The sequence below is a fragment of the Molothrus ater genome, unplaced genomic scaffold (assembly GCF_012460135.2).
Source record: "Molothrus ater isolate BHLD 08-10-18 breed brown headed cowbird unplaced genomic scaffold, BPBGC_Mater_1.1 matUn_MA110, whole genome shotgun sequence".
NCBI lineage: Eukaryota > Metazoa > Chordata > Aves > Passeriformes > Icteridae > Molothrus > Molothrus ater.
The window spans coordinates 228,514-244,957 of record NW_023416566.1 but is presented as its reverse complement, the minus strand read 5'-3'; the positions used below and the strand labels follow the sequence as shown (position 1 = coordinate 244,957).

Sequence of the window (16,444 nt, the reverse complement as noted above, 5' to 3'; positions counted from 1 at the left end):
TACCTTCTTTGGGAAGTGCCCTGCGGAGCTGTGCCCAGGCTGGTCTGGAGCTGGGAGCAGCCCTGCCCCACCCAGCCCCTCTCAGCAGCAGCCCCTGCCCTGCTCAGGGCGGCTCCTTCCCCCCAGAGCTTCTGCCCAGCGCTGGGAGAAACTGCCAGGGCTGGCTGAGAGCTGTCCCTGGCAGGCAGCAGAGTCCCTGCCCCAGCACAGCGCCCTGGGCTGCAGGACCCTGCTCTGCAGGACAGCCCTGGGCACCCCTGGCTGCTCTGCACAAGAGAGAAGCAGAGAATGTACTCACAGGCTCTGCAGGCATTGGCATGTTCCAGCTGCAGGAGATGGCTCCAGGAGCTGCAGCTGCATTGTCCTGCAGCCAGAGGTTCCTGTGCCAAGGGCTGGCAGTGATTGTGCCCCAGGCACTTCTCAGCCCCTTCCCTGCCCTGACTGATTGAAGCTCTCTGTGCCTCTGTGCTGTGCCCGGGCTGGCTGCAGGCAGTGCCCCAGCCCTGCTGGGCTGGCAGAAGAGCTGCTCCTCAAGAGAAATGTGCTTCTGAAGCTCTTCTTGGTGAGCAGGAGCTGCCTCTGGGCCAGGAGCCCAGCCCAGCTCAGCAGCACAGACACAGCACAAGGACTTTAATCAGCCTCTGGGGCTTTGTGCTCAGGCCCTGGACATCAGTCCCTGAGAGGGAGCTGAAGAAACCTCTCCAGAACTCCAAGGCAGAATCCAACTCCAAACTTTCTTGGACTTTTAATGGGTCCCAGATAGGGACAGGACTGAGCAAGTGTCCCCAGGCCCCAGGCAGAGCAGAGAACTGCAGGCAGTGATGACAGGTGGGGACAAAGAGAAGCCAAGTCTTGGTGCCCTGGGGCACAGCAGGGTCTGTGCTACCAAGGGCTAGGAGGAGACACCTTGTCCTGAGGCCCTGGGGCCTCCTGGCACAGCCCCAGCCAGGCTGGGCACTGTCAGCCCCTTGTCCTGCCCTCAGCATCCCCCCCTAGCCCACATCCCAGTGGCCTCAAGGATCTGCTGCAAGGAGTCCCTGGGGAGCCTTGCTCAGCAATGGCCCTGGGGGCTCCTTCATGCTCCCTGCAGGGACTGCAGGTTTTTCAAAGGACTTTGGGTTTGGCTTTTGCCTTGGAGTCTCTGAGAGGTTTGTGCAGTCATGGCCTCCAATTATCTGCTGTAATTAGTCCCTGGAGAGGCTTTGTCAGTAGCAACACTCAGTGGGGCTCATTAATACTTCAAGGTACTTCAGTTATTTGAAGGTACTTGGTGTTTCCCTTTTGATCCAGACTCTGTGAGAGTTTTGTGCAATCATGGCCCCAATTATCTGCTTTAACGAGTCCCTGGAGAGCTTTGTACTGACACTCAGTGGGGCTCATTAATGCTTTCAGATACTCAAATTTTTAAGGTAGTTTGGATTTTCTTTTCCACTCTGAATCTCTGAGAAATTTTTTGTGCCATCCTGGCCTCCAGTCTGTTCTCCAAGGAGTCCATGAGGAGCCTGTGTTGGGGATGGACCTCAGAGGGACCCATTCATGCTTTGAGACACTTTGGGGTTTTTCGTCTGACTTTGACTCCTGGCAAGGTTTGTGCAATCTTGTCTCAGGCCCTGAGGTTCCAGGCTCAGCTCCAAATGCACAGTGAGGCTCATTAGGATCAAGCAAATCCTGACAAACCTGGCTCTGCCTTGATTTCCCTCTGCTTGAGTGCAGTTCATCAGAAATGTTTCTGTAGTGGTTTTGGTTCACCAATTTGAAATTTCTTGCAGAACGCCTCAGTTATTGTGGTGTGTTCAGAGTTCGTTGATTACCAGTGCACTCACTAGAATATAATTACTCATTTCCTGCTGTGAGATAGGATTAGGAGAAAGGCAAAACAGGCTCAAAACTTTAAAAGGGTATAAAGAAAATTTATTAATTGAAACTAAAAGAAAGAGTAATAAGAACAAAACTTTCAAAGCACTTCTCCTCTCCCTACAACCTTTTCTTTCTTACTAACAATGTAAAGAGACAAAATCTAGAAATTTCAGTCAGTTTACCACGTCTAGAATAGTCTTTCTTCAGCTCACTTAGGGAGAGGAGTCTTTCTTTCATGCTAAGGAAGACTTCTCCATAAGAAAACAGTTCTCTTGTGGCTCTCAATTTCCATGAATAGCAGCTGCCCGGAAAAATCTGCAATTGTGATGTTCCTCCCAGTTTTTCACAGGTCTTTTACAGCTGTGTTTATGGGCCATGTCACCTTATGGGGTATTAGTTTAAAGATGAGCTGTTTAAGAGTAAATGTTCTCCTTATCTATTTCTGAAACCATCTTCATCTCTGAGAAGAGAGGTCTTCTTCTCTCCCTGAGGGCACAGTTTCATCACTCTTTTCTTTTTCTGCGTTCAAACTTCTCATGGGATCACAGCTACTTCAACATTTGCTTATTTTGCATGGAGGCCTTTGCTGAACAAGTCATCTCCCCATACTTTTCAATGCTTTGTAGGGAAAAAGAGAGTCTGATGTATCAATTGCATCCTTCTCCATAGCTTTACAAGAGGATTTCTGCCCCAAGATCAAGGCATCTCCTCATCCCTCCCATCTGGGACTCAACTTCCTCTTCACTGACCTCAGTATCTTCATGTTGCTCCTCTGTGTGTCTGCACTCTGTCCTTTTCTCTCTCTCAAGGGAGGATGGAAGCACTGAAAGAGTTCATATCTCACCCAGGGCCTGCAGATGGTTCCGTGACCCCGGCTGGGCTCGGTGCTTGCGGTAGGAGCTGTTTTACGATGGAGGTTTCTGCAGCGGCTGTGCTGGGGCTGTGTCAGGATGGGCCGCGCTGGGGCAGGGCCAGGATCTCAGCAGCCAGGCTAGAGCACAGCAGCAGCACGGCCGGGGGCCGATGGCTTCTCCTGCCCCTGCCCGGGGCTTGCGGCTGAACCCCAAGGGTGGCAGAATCTTGGCCGAGCCGGCGCGGCCCGGGGCTGCTCCTGGGGCCCGGCGGATCCTGGCTGGGCCCGGGCAGGTGGCGGGGCAGGGCTCAGCAGGGCCCAGATGTTCCCAACTGCAGCCATGGCCCGGCCCGGCCTCGGCCCCGCGGCCTCCCCTGCCTTGCCCGGCAGCCGATGGGGCCTGGCGGGGTCCCTGGGATGGGGCCCGGCCCCACGGCAGGAGCCGCCCGGCCCGGCCTGGCTGAGACGGGGCCGGGTCAGCCTTGTTACCTCTGTGCCAGCCAGAAGGGAAAGAGACCCTCCTGGGCATTCTCATCTTTAACATGTGTCTTCACAGAGGCGTGTACAGTTTCCTTAGTGGTTTAACAGATTGTCAATTCTCAAAGATAATTACTGATTGGATTTTTAGTCAGACACGGAGGAAACTGCTAGCAGCTTCTCTTAGAACATCACTTCCATGATGCCAAACCCTCACAACAGCACAGAGCACAGAGTTCCTTTGTCCATATGTAGTGTTCATGTGCCCAAGTCCTCAAAAACGCTTCTTGGGAGATCTCTGGGCCCTTTCCAAGGTTTTTTCAACTGAAAGCATTCAGCTCAGAGTCTAAGAAAATCACCAGAGGATAGGGCCAGCCTGACCTGTCTGTCCTTGCTACTTTTGTCTGGGAGCAATCTTTGGATATATGGAATTTGGGAGGCCAAATTCTAATTTTGGCCATGGACCCTGGACATGAAAGACAGTTCTTTTCCATAGGAAGGAAGGAACAGAGCCCCAGTGTTTGCCAGGCAGAAGAGAGTGACCACCAGAGGACAAGGCCAGCCAGAAGTGGCAGTTGTTTTTTTTTGAGAGAAACCCTTGCATATAGGAAAATTTTTAGAGAGAATACCAATTTTGGCAATGGACATTTAAAAAGAGGGATGGTTCTTTTCTATAGCAAGGAAAGCATGGAGCCCCAGTGTTCCAGGAGCTGATGAGAGGCAGCCCTTGACATCCCAACATCAGCCAGACCTGTCAGGTGGCCCCTGGGAGGCCAAGCCAGCCAGGTCTGTTCCATGTTCCCTCAGTTCCATGGGGCCCCACAGTGTCCCAATGGTCCCTCGCTTCCATGAGGCCCTGAGGTGCCATAATGCCCCCTTGGTGACACCAGGCCCTGAAGGGTCCCAATGGTCTCCATGGTTCCATCAGGCCCCACAGAGCCATAATGGTCTCTAGGTTCCATGAAGCCCCACTGTGTCACCATGGCCCCTTGGTTCCATGGGCTCCAGTGGTGCCACAAGGATCCCCTTGGTTGCATGAGGTCCCCACAGTGTCCCAGTGATCTCCATGGGAAGGGAAGAACCCAGACCCAGTGTTGCAGGGGCAGCCACCAGAGGTCAAGGCCAGCCAGGCTTGATGGTACTGGCAGATTGTGCCTGGGAGTAACCTTTGGATATACAGAATTTTGGAGGTGGAATCCCAATTTCAGACATGGACACCTGGAGGATAAGGATGGTTGTTTTCCATTGGAAAGAAAGCATGGAACACTGATTCAACAGTGACATTTGGGGATCTATGGGGAGCATTGGGGATCGTTTCTGCACCTCGTGACCCAACAGGAGCTTCTCTAATAAATGTTGCCTGAAGCTCCCACTGTGCCCATGACAGGAACCCCTGTGAGTGTCTGGGACATCCCAGTTCTTTGGAAGCCTGGGGACTCCAGGGATGTCACCATGGAATGGCTGTGACTGCCTCTGACCACAGGGCTCTTTACCATCCCAGAAACCCCTCGGAGGTCTCCATGGAGCCCCTGTCTCTGCCTGTGACATTCCAGCTCTCGAACAGCCTGGAGATTCTTGGAATGTCCCCATGGAACCCCTCTGAGGGCCTGTGACAAATCTGATCCATAGCAGGCAACCATCACCAGTCCCCTGTTGCTATGGTCAGTTTCCATGGCAACCATCACCAGCTCCCTGTTGCTATGCTCAGTCCCTTGGCAGCTCCATGGAGACCCCATGCCAGGGGTGGTTGCCATGGCCACCAGGGCTGGCACCAGCTGGGATGCTCGCTTTCCACAGGCCGGGCTTCAGGAATGGGATTCCCCAATTTCCTGCTCCCGCTAAAACTGCGCTGCCCTCACTGCCCTCCCGCCTCCCATGGAAAGCACAAAAGGCAAAGATCCCGGGCTGGGGAAAGAACAATTTATTGGGAACAGCAACGAGATAAGGAACAAACAGGAACAGAAACAATATTGATAACAGAAGGGATAAGTAAAACTATTTACAGAGAAAACTACAACATCAACAACGAGTTCTTCCTGGCAATGTATTTCCTCCTGTCTGGAAAGGACACCCTTTTTCTCAGGGAGAGAGAGAGTCCCTTTCCTGCCCCTGGCAATGAACTGAGGTGGGAGTGAATGTAATGACAGGGCCATGGCCAGACCCTCATGTTCTCCAATCCCACATCATGTCATTGGCAGGGGCAACAAAAGGTACAGGTGTCTTCCCAGCATGGATCACAGGGAACACGGATCACCAGGGCCCTGACCAACGTGGGGTCTCCAATGGGGGATGAAGCTGGAGCAGTGCATGAAGCTCTTCCTGCAGTTGGGGCATTTGCAGGGCTTCTTTACTGGTGCCTCCGTTGGTGTCTGCTCAAGTGAGAGCTGCTGGTGAAGCTCTTCCCACACTGGGGACACTCGTAGGGCCTCTCCCCAGTGTGGATGCGCCGGTGGGTGATGAGGGTGGAGTTGTGCTTGAAGCCCTTCCCGCAGTCGGGGCAGAGGAAGGGCCTCTCATCCGTGTGAATGCGCTGGTGCTGGAGGAGCTGAGAGCTGGTGTGAAACCTCTTCTGACACTCGGGGCACTGGTAGGGCCTCTCCCCTGTGTGGATCATTTGGTGGATGATCATTTGGGGCTTCCTACTAAAGGTCATCCCACATTCCCCACAGTTGTATGGCCTTTCCCCAGTGTGGATCCTCTGGTGGCAGATCAAGAGAGACTTCTGCCTAAAGCTCTTCCCACATTCCCCACATTCATAGGGTCGTTCCCTGGTGTGGGTCTTCTGGTGGGAGATCAGGTTAGAGTTCTGGCTGAAGCTCATCCCACATTCCCCACACTTGTAGGGCTTCTCCCCGGTGTGGATCCGCTGGTGCCTGATGAGGTGGGAGTTGCGCTTGAAGCCCATCCCACAGTCAGGGCAGCGGAAGGGCCTCTCATCCGTGTGAATCCGCTCATGCAGGAGGAGATCGGAGTTGGTGTAAAACCTCTTCTGACACTGGGGACACTCGTAGGGCCTCTCCCTCTCCCCAGCGTGGATGCGCTGGTGGGTGATGAGGGTGGAGTTGCGCTTGAAGCCCTTCCCACAGTCAGAGCAGCGGAAGGGCCTCTCATCCGTGTGAATCTGCTGGTGCTGGAGGAGACTGGAGCTGGTCTGAAACCTCTTCTGGCACTCAGGACACTCATAGGGCCTCTCCCCAGTGTGGATGCGTTGGTGGATGATGAGGGCAGAGCTGCAGCTGAAGCCCTTCCCACACTCCCCACACTCGTAGGGCCATTCCCCAGTGTGGATCATCTGGTGGCTGATCAGGGTGCTGCGCTGCCTGAAGCTCTTCCCACACTCCAAGCACTTGTGGGGCTTCTCCCCATTCTGAAGCTGCTTAGGGACCACCAGCTCTGAGCTCTGGCTGAAGCTCTGCCCACCTTCCTGGCTCAGGGTGGGTCTTTCCTCCTCAGAGCACCCTGGGCTGGGTTTGGAGGCCCTCTTCCTGTAGAATCTCTGGGGATTTTCCTCCCCATTGGATTCCTGTGCCCTGGAGCCACTCAAAATGGCCTCATCCATGAGTTTCTGCTGTGGGGATTTCACCTCTCTGGTCTCCATCCTCAGCTCCTTCCCAGGGGGAGGAAGGACAAGGAGAGGATGGGATTTGCCTCCGTGCCAGAGGGAAGGGGAAGGAGATCCCCCCAGTGCATCCCCGGCAGGACGGGGTTGGCAGCAGGGTTGTCCTACAGCCAGGGGCTGTGCTGGGCTGGGAGATGGAGCAGGAGAGAGGGGGAAAGGGGCATTGACTTCCTCCTCACCTGCCTGGGTGTCCCGGGGCTCCTTCCTCTTCCTCGCAGCCTCCTCCTCCATCTGGCAAAGGTTTAGGGATGTGAAATCCTGTTTTGGGAGGAAAGCAAGGGATGAGCGCATTGAATTTTTTACTGGTTTGAAGGCAAACCTGGGGAGGGTCTAGGCGATAATTACAATTTAATAAGAAAATGAAGATCAAGGCAATGATACAGAAACACTGCCTTAAACTGACCGAGTCAGGATATAACCTGACACCCTGCTGCTGGTCAGGCTGGTGGCTGCAGTCCCATTAAATGGTGGCTTCAGTCCTGTGGGAGTGATGAACGTGATTCTGTCCAAGCAGTGATCCTGTAGAAGGGTCTGGTCTTCCTCTGGAGGTCCAGGGGTGGTTCTGGAGCTCTTGTCCTCTGGGAATCCAGTAGGCAAGCTGCTCCTGGTGTTGCAAGGTTCACCTTATATGCAGGTAGGAATGCTTGGATCCTCCCCCTGGGCGGAGCATCCCACAATGGGATGATGGAATTTTATCAGTCCTGCAGTGACACTCAATGGCCCATTCACAGAAGATATCTCCCCTGGAGGGCGTTATCAGGGCTGAGTTATGGAAGAGATAAAGAACACCGCCCCACCTGTTTATAGCAGTTGATGAAGATGGGGATTGAAAACATGCATTGGGTTCCATCTTACACTGCAGCCTGAAACAGTGGGGGAATCCCTGCTCAGGGGGTGAACACCACCCCCCTTACCCAAACTGGCTCAGGTGTAAAACCCCCACCCCGGGAAGGCCACACACACAGGGGACAATGTCACACTTGCCCTGCCCCAGGGGAGGTCTCTGTCCCTCTCACTCTGTGGCTGTCCCTCCCTTTTCTCTTTCACAGTCCGGGGGGCTTTGCCAAATCTAAGAATAATTTTTTTTCTTTGTCCCTGTCACCTTTGTGACATCTACACAGAGCTTTCCCTTCCTTTTCATAATCTTTTCATAAAAGAGGAATTGCAATGTATTGGGCCGAATTTCAACTTTTCTTTTATCAGAATGTACCAGCAGCTGAGCTGGAGCTGTGCAGGACCAATGGATTTTGGAATTGCCACAAAATTGCTTGTACTGTCAGTTTATTCATGTTTGGGATTTGTTTTGGTTTTCACCACAAGTGACTTGTGGGAAGAGCAAATTCAAGGCATTTCATATCGGGTTAAGTTTGATTTTTGTCAAGAAACAACTTTACTTTTTCCAGTGCCCAGGGAATGCTCAAGGGGTTACTGAGCCTCTCACACTGGGGGATGCTTGGGAGGGCCATGGGAGGGTTGTCCCTGTCCCTGTCACCCCAGGCCATTCCCCAGGGGTGTCCCTGTCCCTGTCACCCCAGGCCATTCCCCAGGAGTGTCCCTGTCCCTCTCACCCCAAGCCATTCCCCAGGGGGTGTCCCTGTCCCTGTCACCCCAGGCCATTCCCCAGGGGTCTCCATCATTCTCACCCAGGCAATGCCTGGGGGGTCTCCCTCCCTCTCTCCCCTGTGCCAGGGGGTGCTCGGGGCAGTCTCTGTCCCTCTCAGCCCAGGGGATGCTCGGGGCTCTCTGTCCCCTCGCCCTGGGGGATGCTCGGGGGGTCTCCATCCCTCTGGCCTCAGGCAATGCCTGTGCAGGGCTGGGCACCAGGGGCTCTGTGTCCCTCTCACCGCTGAGGCTGCTCGGGGCTGGGGGGGCTCTGCCACCTTCTCACCCCTGTGGAGGCCGGGGGGGTCTCTGTCCCTCTCAGCCCTGCTGGGACCGCACCCAAACATCATCGGGGCCACAGGGACAGAGACACCCCCAAAGCCCCAGAAGGGCTGAGCCTGGAATTTGGGTTGGGGCTGAGGATTTAGGAAGGGGCTGGAATTGGGGCTGGGCTTGGAGTTGGGGCTGAGATTTGGATTAGAGCAGGGATTGGGGTTAAGGCTAGACATGGGATTGGCTTTAGGGCTGGGGTTGGTATTGGGTCTGGGGCTAGACGAGTCTGGGACTGGGATGAGATTAAATACAGAACAGTGAGTGTTTCTAAATGTGGAGTGAGATTGAGACCAGGATCAGGGTCAGGTTTGGGACTGAGCTCACCCAGAGCGGGACAGGGAGGATGTCACTGTTGGAAGGTTTGGGGAAAATCCTGGATTGGGGAAAAACAAGGTGTGAATGCCTTGGGTTGGGGATTCCTCTTGCCCAAGTCCATCTCTAGAAGTCACCTGATGTCCAAAAATCAAGAGTGAATCAAAAAATCCACCAGGAGTTTCCCATTTCCAGTCTCATCCCTCTGGGCTTCTGGTGGTCCCCCATCTCAGGGCTGTTGGGGATCCCATGGGTCCTGGGGATCCACCCTCCCCAGGGTCCTGCTTAGGGATTCTGGGAGGTTTTGGAGTCCCAGGGTCCCCCTCTGAAGCCTCCCTTCAATCCAGCCACTTGGGCTTCCCCCTTCTTTCCACCACCCTGTCCTGGTTTAGGGCAACTTTGGTTGAAAACCTCCAAAAGGAGTTTCCTCTAGAATGCAGATTCAGAAGCCCCACCCTCAGCCAGTTCGGGAAAATATTTCCTTGGAGAAAAGTGGAAAAAAACTTTATTTACCAGGCAAAGCATTCACCAGCACAAAAATTGAACAATATTAAGCAATAAAACTTCCTGCTGCTCCAAAAGAGATGACAAACTCCACAAGTCCCTCCGAGGGCTGAAGCTCGGATCACTCAGTCTCTTATCAATCTCTTATCAGTCTCTTATTAGTCTCTTATCAGTCTCTTATCTGTCTCTTATCAGTCCCTCCAGTGCTGGAAATGCCACTGCCCAGGCCCGGCCAGGTGGCCACAGGTGGGAGCTGCCAGTGGTGTTCTGGGTGTTCAGTGCAGAGCAGGTTTAAACAGAAGCAAAGAAAAAGAAAAACCACAGTCCAGGGAGCTTCTCTTCCTCAGCGAGCTCAAAACTAACTAAAAGCAAAGGAGAGCTCTGTCCTGCCCTCTGTCCATCCAGGAGCCGGAATGTGGAGGAGTGAATGCAGTGTCTGAAAACAAACTGCAGCTTCTTCCTCCTCCCCTTGGCTCTCAGAACCAGCCTTAAAGGTGCAGAACTCATTTCTGGGCTAAAGGGACCGATGGGGCACGAGCATCATGAAGTCACCCCAGGACGCGCCCCTGTCAGGGTCAGGGGGTCCCGTCCCCGCCTCATCTCCGGGCTGCCGGGGGTGCCCCAGCTCCGGTATCGCCCCTTCCCCTCTCCCCGCCCCGGGGGTCTCCCGTTCCACAGCCCCGGCTCTCACGGGGATCCCCAAAACCAATGTCCCGCCCCGTCAGTACCGGGCCATCCCCACGTGGACCCCCGGGACCCTCCCGAGGGGCGATCGCGGCTCCTCTGCCCCCGAAAAAGCTCCTCTTAGGGAGCCCGGAGATATCCGGGGCTCGAGTCCGGGATCTGCCGGCTCCGAACACGCTCCAAAAAAATCCTCCCGGAGACCCGTGGTTGGAGTTATTTGGAAATTTAGCTACTTGAGCTGGGCTTCTTGTGGGACTTTTAGCAGCCTTGTGTTCCTCACCTTGGAGTAAATGAACTTTATCAGTCACTCTGATACCATTTGCTCCCTCTCCCCCTGTGATTTTAAGAAACTTTTCAAGGAAGGACAACAAAATATTTTCTTTTTCCTGGCTACCCACAACAGCCATTTTCCTCATAATTTCTCCCATAAGTTCCACAGGAGGAAGGAGGGACTGTTTCCAAGTTTCCAAGAGTTCCTCCAGAGAGAACCACAACCTCTTCAGAGGGAACCAGGCTGTTGTCAAAGGCACTTGGAGTCAGACAACAGTGCCCTGAACTCACTGTGCCAAAATAATGTTGCAATTTGGTTAAGAAAATTTCCGGAGTAATGCCTCCACCTCAATTAAGGTGCTAACAAGACCAAATCCAAGGTGGATTTTATTAAACAGTAAATGTGAGGTAGAGTTGGAAAGAAAGAGAAAAGGGGGGGAGAGCAAAGGAGTGACAGGGACAGAGACCTCCCCTGGGGCAGGGCAAGTGTGACATTGTCCCCTGTGTGTGTGGCCTTCCCGGGGTGGGGGTTTTACACCTGAGCCAGTTTGGGTAAGGGGGGTGGTGTTCACCCCCTGAGCAGGGATTACCCCACTGTTTCAGGCTGCAGTGTAAGATGGAACCCAATGCATGTTTTCAATGCCCATCTTCATCAACTGCTATAAACAGGTGGGGCAGTGTTCTTTATCTCTTCCATAACTCAGCCCTGATAACGCCCTCCAGGGGAGATATCTTCTGTGAATGGGCCATTGAGTGTCACTGCAGGACTGATAAAATTCCATCCTCCCATTGTGGGATGCTCCGCCCAGGGGGAGGATCCAAGCATTCCTACCTGCATATAAGGTGAGCCTTGCAACACCAGGAGCAGCTTGCCTACTGGATTCCCAGAGGACAAGAGCTCCAGAAGCACCACTGGACCTCCAGAGGAAGACCAGACCCTTCTACAGGATCACTGCTTGGACAGAATCACGTTCATCACTGCAACAGGACTGCAGCCACCATTTAATGGGACTGCTGCCACCACCCTGAAGAGCAACAGGGTGTCAGGTTATATCCTGACTCTGTCAGTTTAAGGCAGTGTTTCTGCATCATTGCCTTGATCTTCATTTTCTTATTAAATTGTAATCCTGGTTAAGACCCTCCCCAGGTTTGCCTTCAAACAAGTACAAAATTCAATGTACTTATCCCTTGTTTTCTTCTCAAAACAGGATTTTCCATCCCGTGAACTTGGCCAGATGGAGGAGGAGGCTGTGAGGAAGAAGAAGGTGCCCCAGGAGCCCCAGGCAGGTGAGGAGGAAGTCAGTGCCCCTTTCCCCCTCTCTCCTGCTCCATCTCCCAGCCCAGCACAGCCCCCGGCTGTAGGACAACCCTGCTGCCAACCCCGTCCTGCCGGGGATGCACTGGGGGGATCTCCTTCCCCTTCTCTCTGGCACGGAGGCAAATCCCATCCTCTCCTTGTCCTTCCTCCCCCAGGGAAGAAGATGAGGATGGAGACCAGGGAGGGCAAATCCCTGTGGCAGAATCTCGTGGAAGAGCCCATTTTGAGTGGCTCCACGGTGCAGAATTCCAACAGGGAGGACAAGTTCCAGAGATCCCACAGGAGAAGGGGCTCCAAACCCAGCCCAGGGTGCTCTGAGGAGGAAAGACCCACCCTGAGCCAGGAAGGTGGACAGAGCTTCAGCCAGAGCTCAGAGCTGGTGGTCCCTGAGCAGCTTCATGATGGGAAAAAGCCCCAAAAGTCCTTGGAGTGTGGGCAGAGCCTCAGGCAGAGCAGCACCCTGATCAGCCACCAGATGATCCACACTGGGGAATGGCCCTACGAATGTGGGAAGTGTGGAAGGGCTTCAGCTGCAGCTCCACCCTTTTGACCCACCAGTGCATCCACACTGGGGAGAGGCCCTACAAGTGTCCCCAGTGTCAGAAGAGGTTTCACACCAGCCCTGATCTCGCCAGGCACCGGCAGATTCACAGAGAGGAAAGGCCCTTCCACTGCCCTGATTGCGGAAAGGGCTTCCAGCGCAACTCCGACCTCATCAGGCACCAGCGCATCCACACTGGGGAGAGACCCTACGAGTGCCCCACGTGTGGGAAGAGGTTTCAGACCAGCTCAAATCTCCACCTGCATGAGCGGATTCATGCGGATGAGAGGCCCTTTTACTGCCCTGATTGCGGAAAGGGCTTCCAGTGCAACTCCTACCTCATCAGGCACCAGCGCATCCACACTGGGGAGAGACCCTACGAGTGCCCCACGTGTGGGAAGAGGTTTCACACCAGCTCAAATCTCCGCCTGCATGAGCGGATTCACGCGGATGAGAGGCCCTTTTACTGCCCTGACTGCGGAAAGGGCTTCAAGCTCAACTCCCACCTCATCATGCACCAGCGCATCCACACTGGGGAGAGACCCTACGAGTGCCCCACCTGTGGGAAGAGGTTTCAGACCAGCTCAAATCTCCGCCTGCATGAGCGGATTCACGCGGATGAGAGGCCCTTCCTCTGCCCTGACTGCGGAAAGGGCTTCAAGCTCAACTCCACCCTCGTCACCCACCAGCGCATCCACACTGGGGAGAGGCCCTACGAGTGTCCCCAGTGTGGGAAGAGCTTCACCAGCAGCTCGCACTTGACAAAACACCAACGGAGCCACCAGTAAATGAAGCCCTGCAAATGCCTCGATTGCAGGAACAGCTTCATGCACCACTCCAATTTCAACCCCCATGGGAGAACCCACATTGGAAAGAGCCCTGGTGATCCATGTTCCCTGTGATCCATGCTGGGAAGACACCTGTACCTTGTCCTGCCCTTGCCAATGACCTGATGTGGGATGGAAGAACATGAGGGTCTGGCCATGGCCATGTCATTACATTCACTCCCACCTCAGGTCATTGCCTGGGACAGGAAAGGGACTCTTTCTCTCTCTCCCTGAGGAGAAGGGTGTCCTTTCCAGGCAAGAAATATTGTAGCCAGGCAGACCCTGTGAGTTGTGTTGTAGTTTTCCCTGTAAACAGTTTTATTTATCCCTTCTGTTATCAATATTGTTTCGGTTCCTGTTTGTTCCTTATCTCGTTGCTGTTCCCATTAAATTGTTCTTAACCCAGTCCGGGATCTTTGCTTTTTCTGCTTTCCATGGGAGGCGGGAGGGCAGCGAGGGCAGCGCGGTTTTAGCAGGAGCAGGAAATTGGGGAATCCCATTCCTGAAGCCTGGCCCGTGGAAACCGAGCATCCCAGCTGGTGGCAGCCCTGGTGGCCATGGCAGCAGCCTTGGGAGCGGGTCCCAGGCTGGGGCTGTGGGAACCTCTTCCCTCTGGTGCCCAGGGACAGGAGTGGAGGGAGCGGCTGCAGCTGAGTCGGGGCAGGCTCAGCTTGGATGTCAGGAAAAGGTTTTTGCCCAGAGGCTGCTGGGGCCCTGGCCAGGCTCCCCAGGGAAGGCTCCCAGCTCCAGGGCTCTCTGAGCTGCAGCAGCGTTTGGCCAGCGCTGCCAGGCCCAGGCGGGCATTGTTGGGGTGTCCTGTGCAGGGCCAGCAGTTGGACTGGAGGATCCTGATGGGTCCCTCCCAGCTCAGCCCATTCTGTGCTTCTGGGATCCCATCAGCCTGGGGATGGGGCTGCCAATGGTTGCCATGGCAACGGGCTCTGGCTGCAGGCCTGAGCTGGTGTCCATGGCAACCACCCCTGGCATGGGGTCTCCATGGAGCTGCCAAGGCACTGAGCAAAGCAACAAGGGGCTGGTGATGGTTGCTGTGGAAACTGACCATAGCAACAAGGGCTGGTGATGGTTGCCATGGAAACTGACCATAGCAACAGGGGGGATGGTCATGGTTGCCATGGATACTGACCATAGCAACAGGGGGCTGGTGATGGTTGCCTGCTCAAGATCAGATTTGTCACAGGCCCTCAGAAGGGTTCCATGGGATCTTTCCAAGAGTCTCCAGGCTGTTCCAGAGCTGAAATGTCACAGGCAGAGTCAGGGGCTCCATGAAGACCTCCCAGGCCTTTCTGGGGATGGTAAAGAGCCCTGTGGTCTGAGGCAGTCACAGCCATTCCATGGTGACACCCCAGGGCACCTTGGGCTGCAAAGGCACCGATCTGTCACAGGCACTCACGGGGGCTCCACGGTGACATCCCAGGAGTCCCCAGGCTGCCAAAGAGCCGGGATGGCCCAGACACTCACAGGGATTCCTGTCATGGGCACAGTGGGAGCTTCAGGCAAAGTTTATTAGAGAAACTCCTGTTGGGTCTCGAGGTGCAGAAAGGAGCCCCAATAGCCCCCAGAGATCCCCAAATCTCAGCACTGAATCAGAGATGACACCAACTCAGATCAGAAGGCTAAGGGCTAAAAGCCACCTGTTTTTTCAATGCTCTTCTTTTATATCTTGGTTTTCTACAGGTGGACCCTCATTGGTCATTTAATCAACACATTTCACATGATTGGCCAATTAAGACAACACCTTCAGTAAACAACTTTATGGAAAAAAGCCAACTTATTTCAAACATTGTCGGGGCACCAGTTATTGATGTTTGTTTTATGTTGGGCTTTTCTGGGGGCACCCTTGATGGGGTAAACCCTCTGTAGCAGTTCTTTGCCATGTAAAAGGAGATGCATGGGACTTTTTTGGTCTTCAGCTTCTTGTTTATGGTTATCTTATCTAAAGTTTGGCATTGCTGTCCACACCAGGCTCAGCACACTGGAAAAGCACCGCAAAATGGCCCCAAAATGTACGGTTTCAAGGTCTTTTAAGGTTGTCTCATCCAATTAACTCTTAAAACCTACATTAGTTCCACTTATCTGCCCATACCTCTCCCCTTGACTGTCCACATAACCTCTGCACTCTGCTTTCTTTGACCAATCACCCTGTGCCACCAACACTGCAGAAAATGGACTAGAAGAAGAAGAAGACAGGGACTACACCCCAATTCCTCCATCTTGCTTCCTATCTACACCATACTAAAAATCTCAAAACCTAAATTTCTCACCCAAGTGACATGCTATACTAGCCTCTAATCTATTTCACACTTTGGTAAATTCTAATCTGTCTCAAAGTCTTGGAAGTCCTCTCCATTGGTGAAGGTTCAAGGCAGTGTTTCTTTGGGGGTCAGGATTCCTCAGAGCAGACAGAGAAATATTCCTTGTACCCTGGATTCCCACACATTTAACCTAAAAAACTTTAAAGATTTTAAGTTATCCAAAAATGTTCCAGGTAAGTAGGATTAGAAGGAGATGAAATAGAGAACAACAGAAAGACAGAAGATCCAGAGAAAGACACACAGATGGGTACCAACTGCTCAGGTTCCAGCATGACAACAAAAGAAACACCAGGAGAAGGCAGGATCCGGACCCTACGCTGGCCTCATGCTCCGGCTTTTAACGCCCTGGGACTTCATGGCCCCGCCCCTGGGGTGGGACTGCCAGTTGCTTGTCCAATCAGAGCCAGGGTAGCACCAGCTGCTAGTGTGTGATTGATTGATTGACAGCTGGGCCAATCAGAGCTGGGTTAGTACCACCCCTGCTGTGTGATTGACAGCTCTGCCAGGCCAGGGTTGGGGGCCGGGCTCTGTCCCACCACAAACCAAAGCCTGACCCGGCCCTGGCCCGACATGGGACAGGTCTGCCTGGTTTGGCCTCCTGGGGGCTGTCTGACAGGTCCCACTGAATTTGGCATGTCAAGGGCCACTTCCCATCTGACCGTGAAGCACTGGGGCTTTTATTCCCATGGGAAAGAACTGTCTTTCTTGTCTAGGCACCCATGGCCAAAATTGGGATTCTGCATCTAAAATTCTCTATATCCAAGGGTTACTCCCAGACAAAATCTGCCTGTACAGTCAAGTCTGGCCAGCCTTGGCCTCTGGTGAGTGCCTCTCATCTGCCCCTGCCCCACTGGGGCTCACTTGTTTGCTTCCTATGGAGACCATTGTGACACTGCGGGGCATTGTGGAACCAA

General features: G+C 53.8%; 1 pseudogene; it reads left to right on the top strand.

Moving 5' to 3' along the window:
• The window catches only part of LOC118700991 (zinc finger protein 208-like), a 123,405-nt pseudogene that overhangs the window by 74,454 nt on the left and 32,507 nt on the right, over positions 1 to 16,444 (top strand).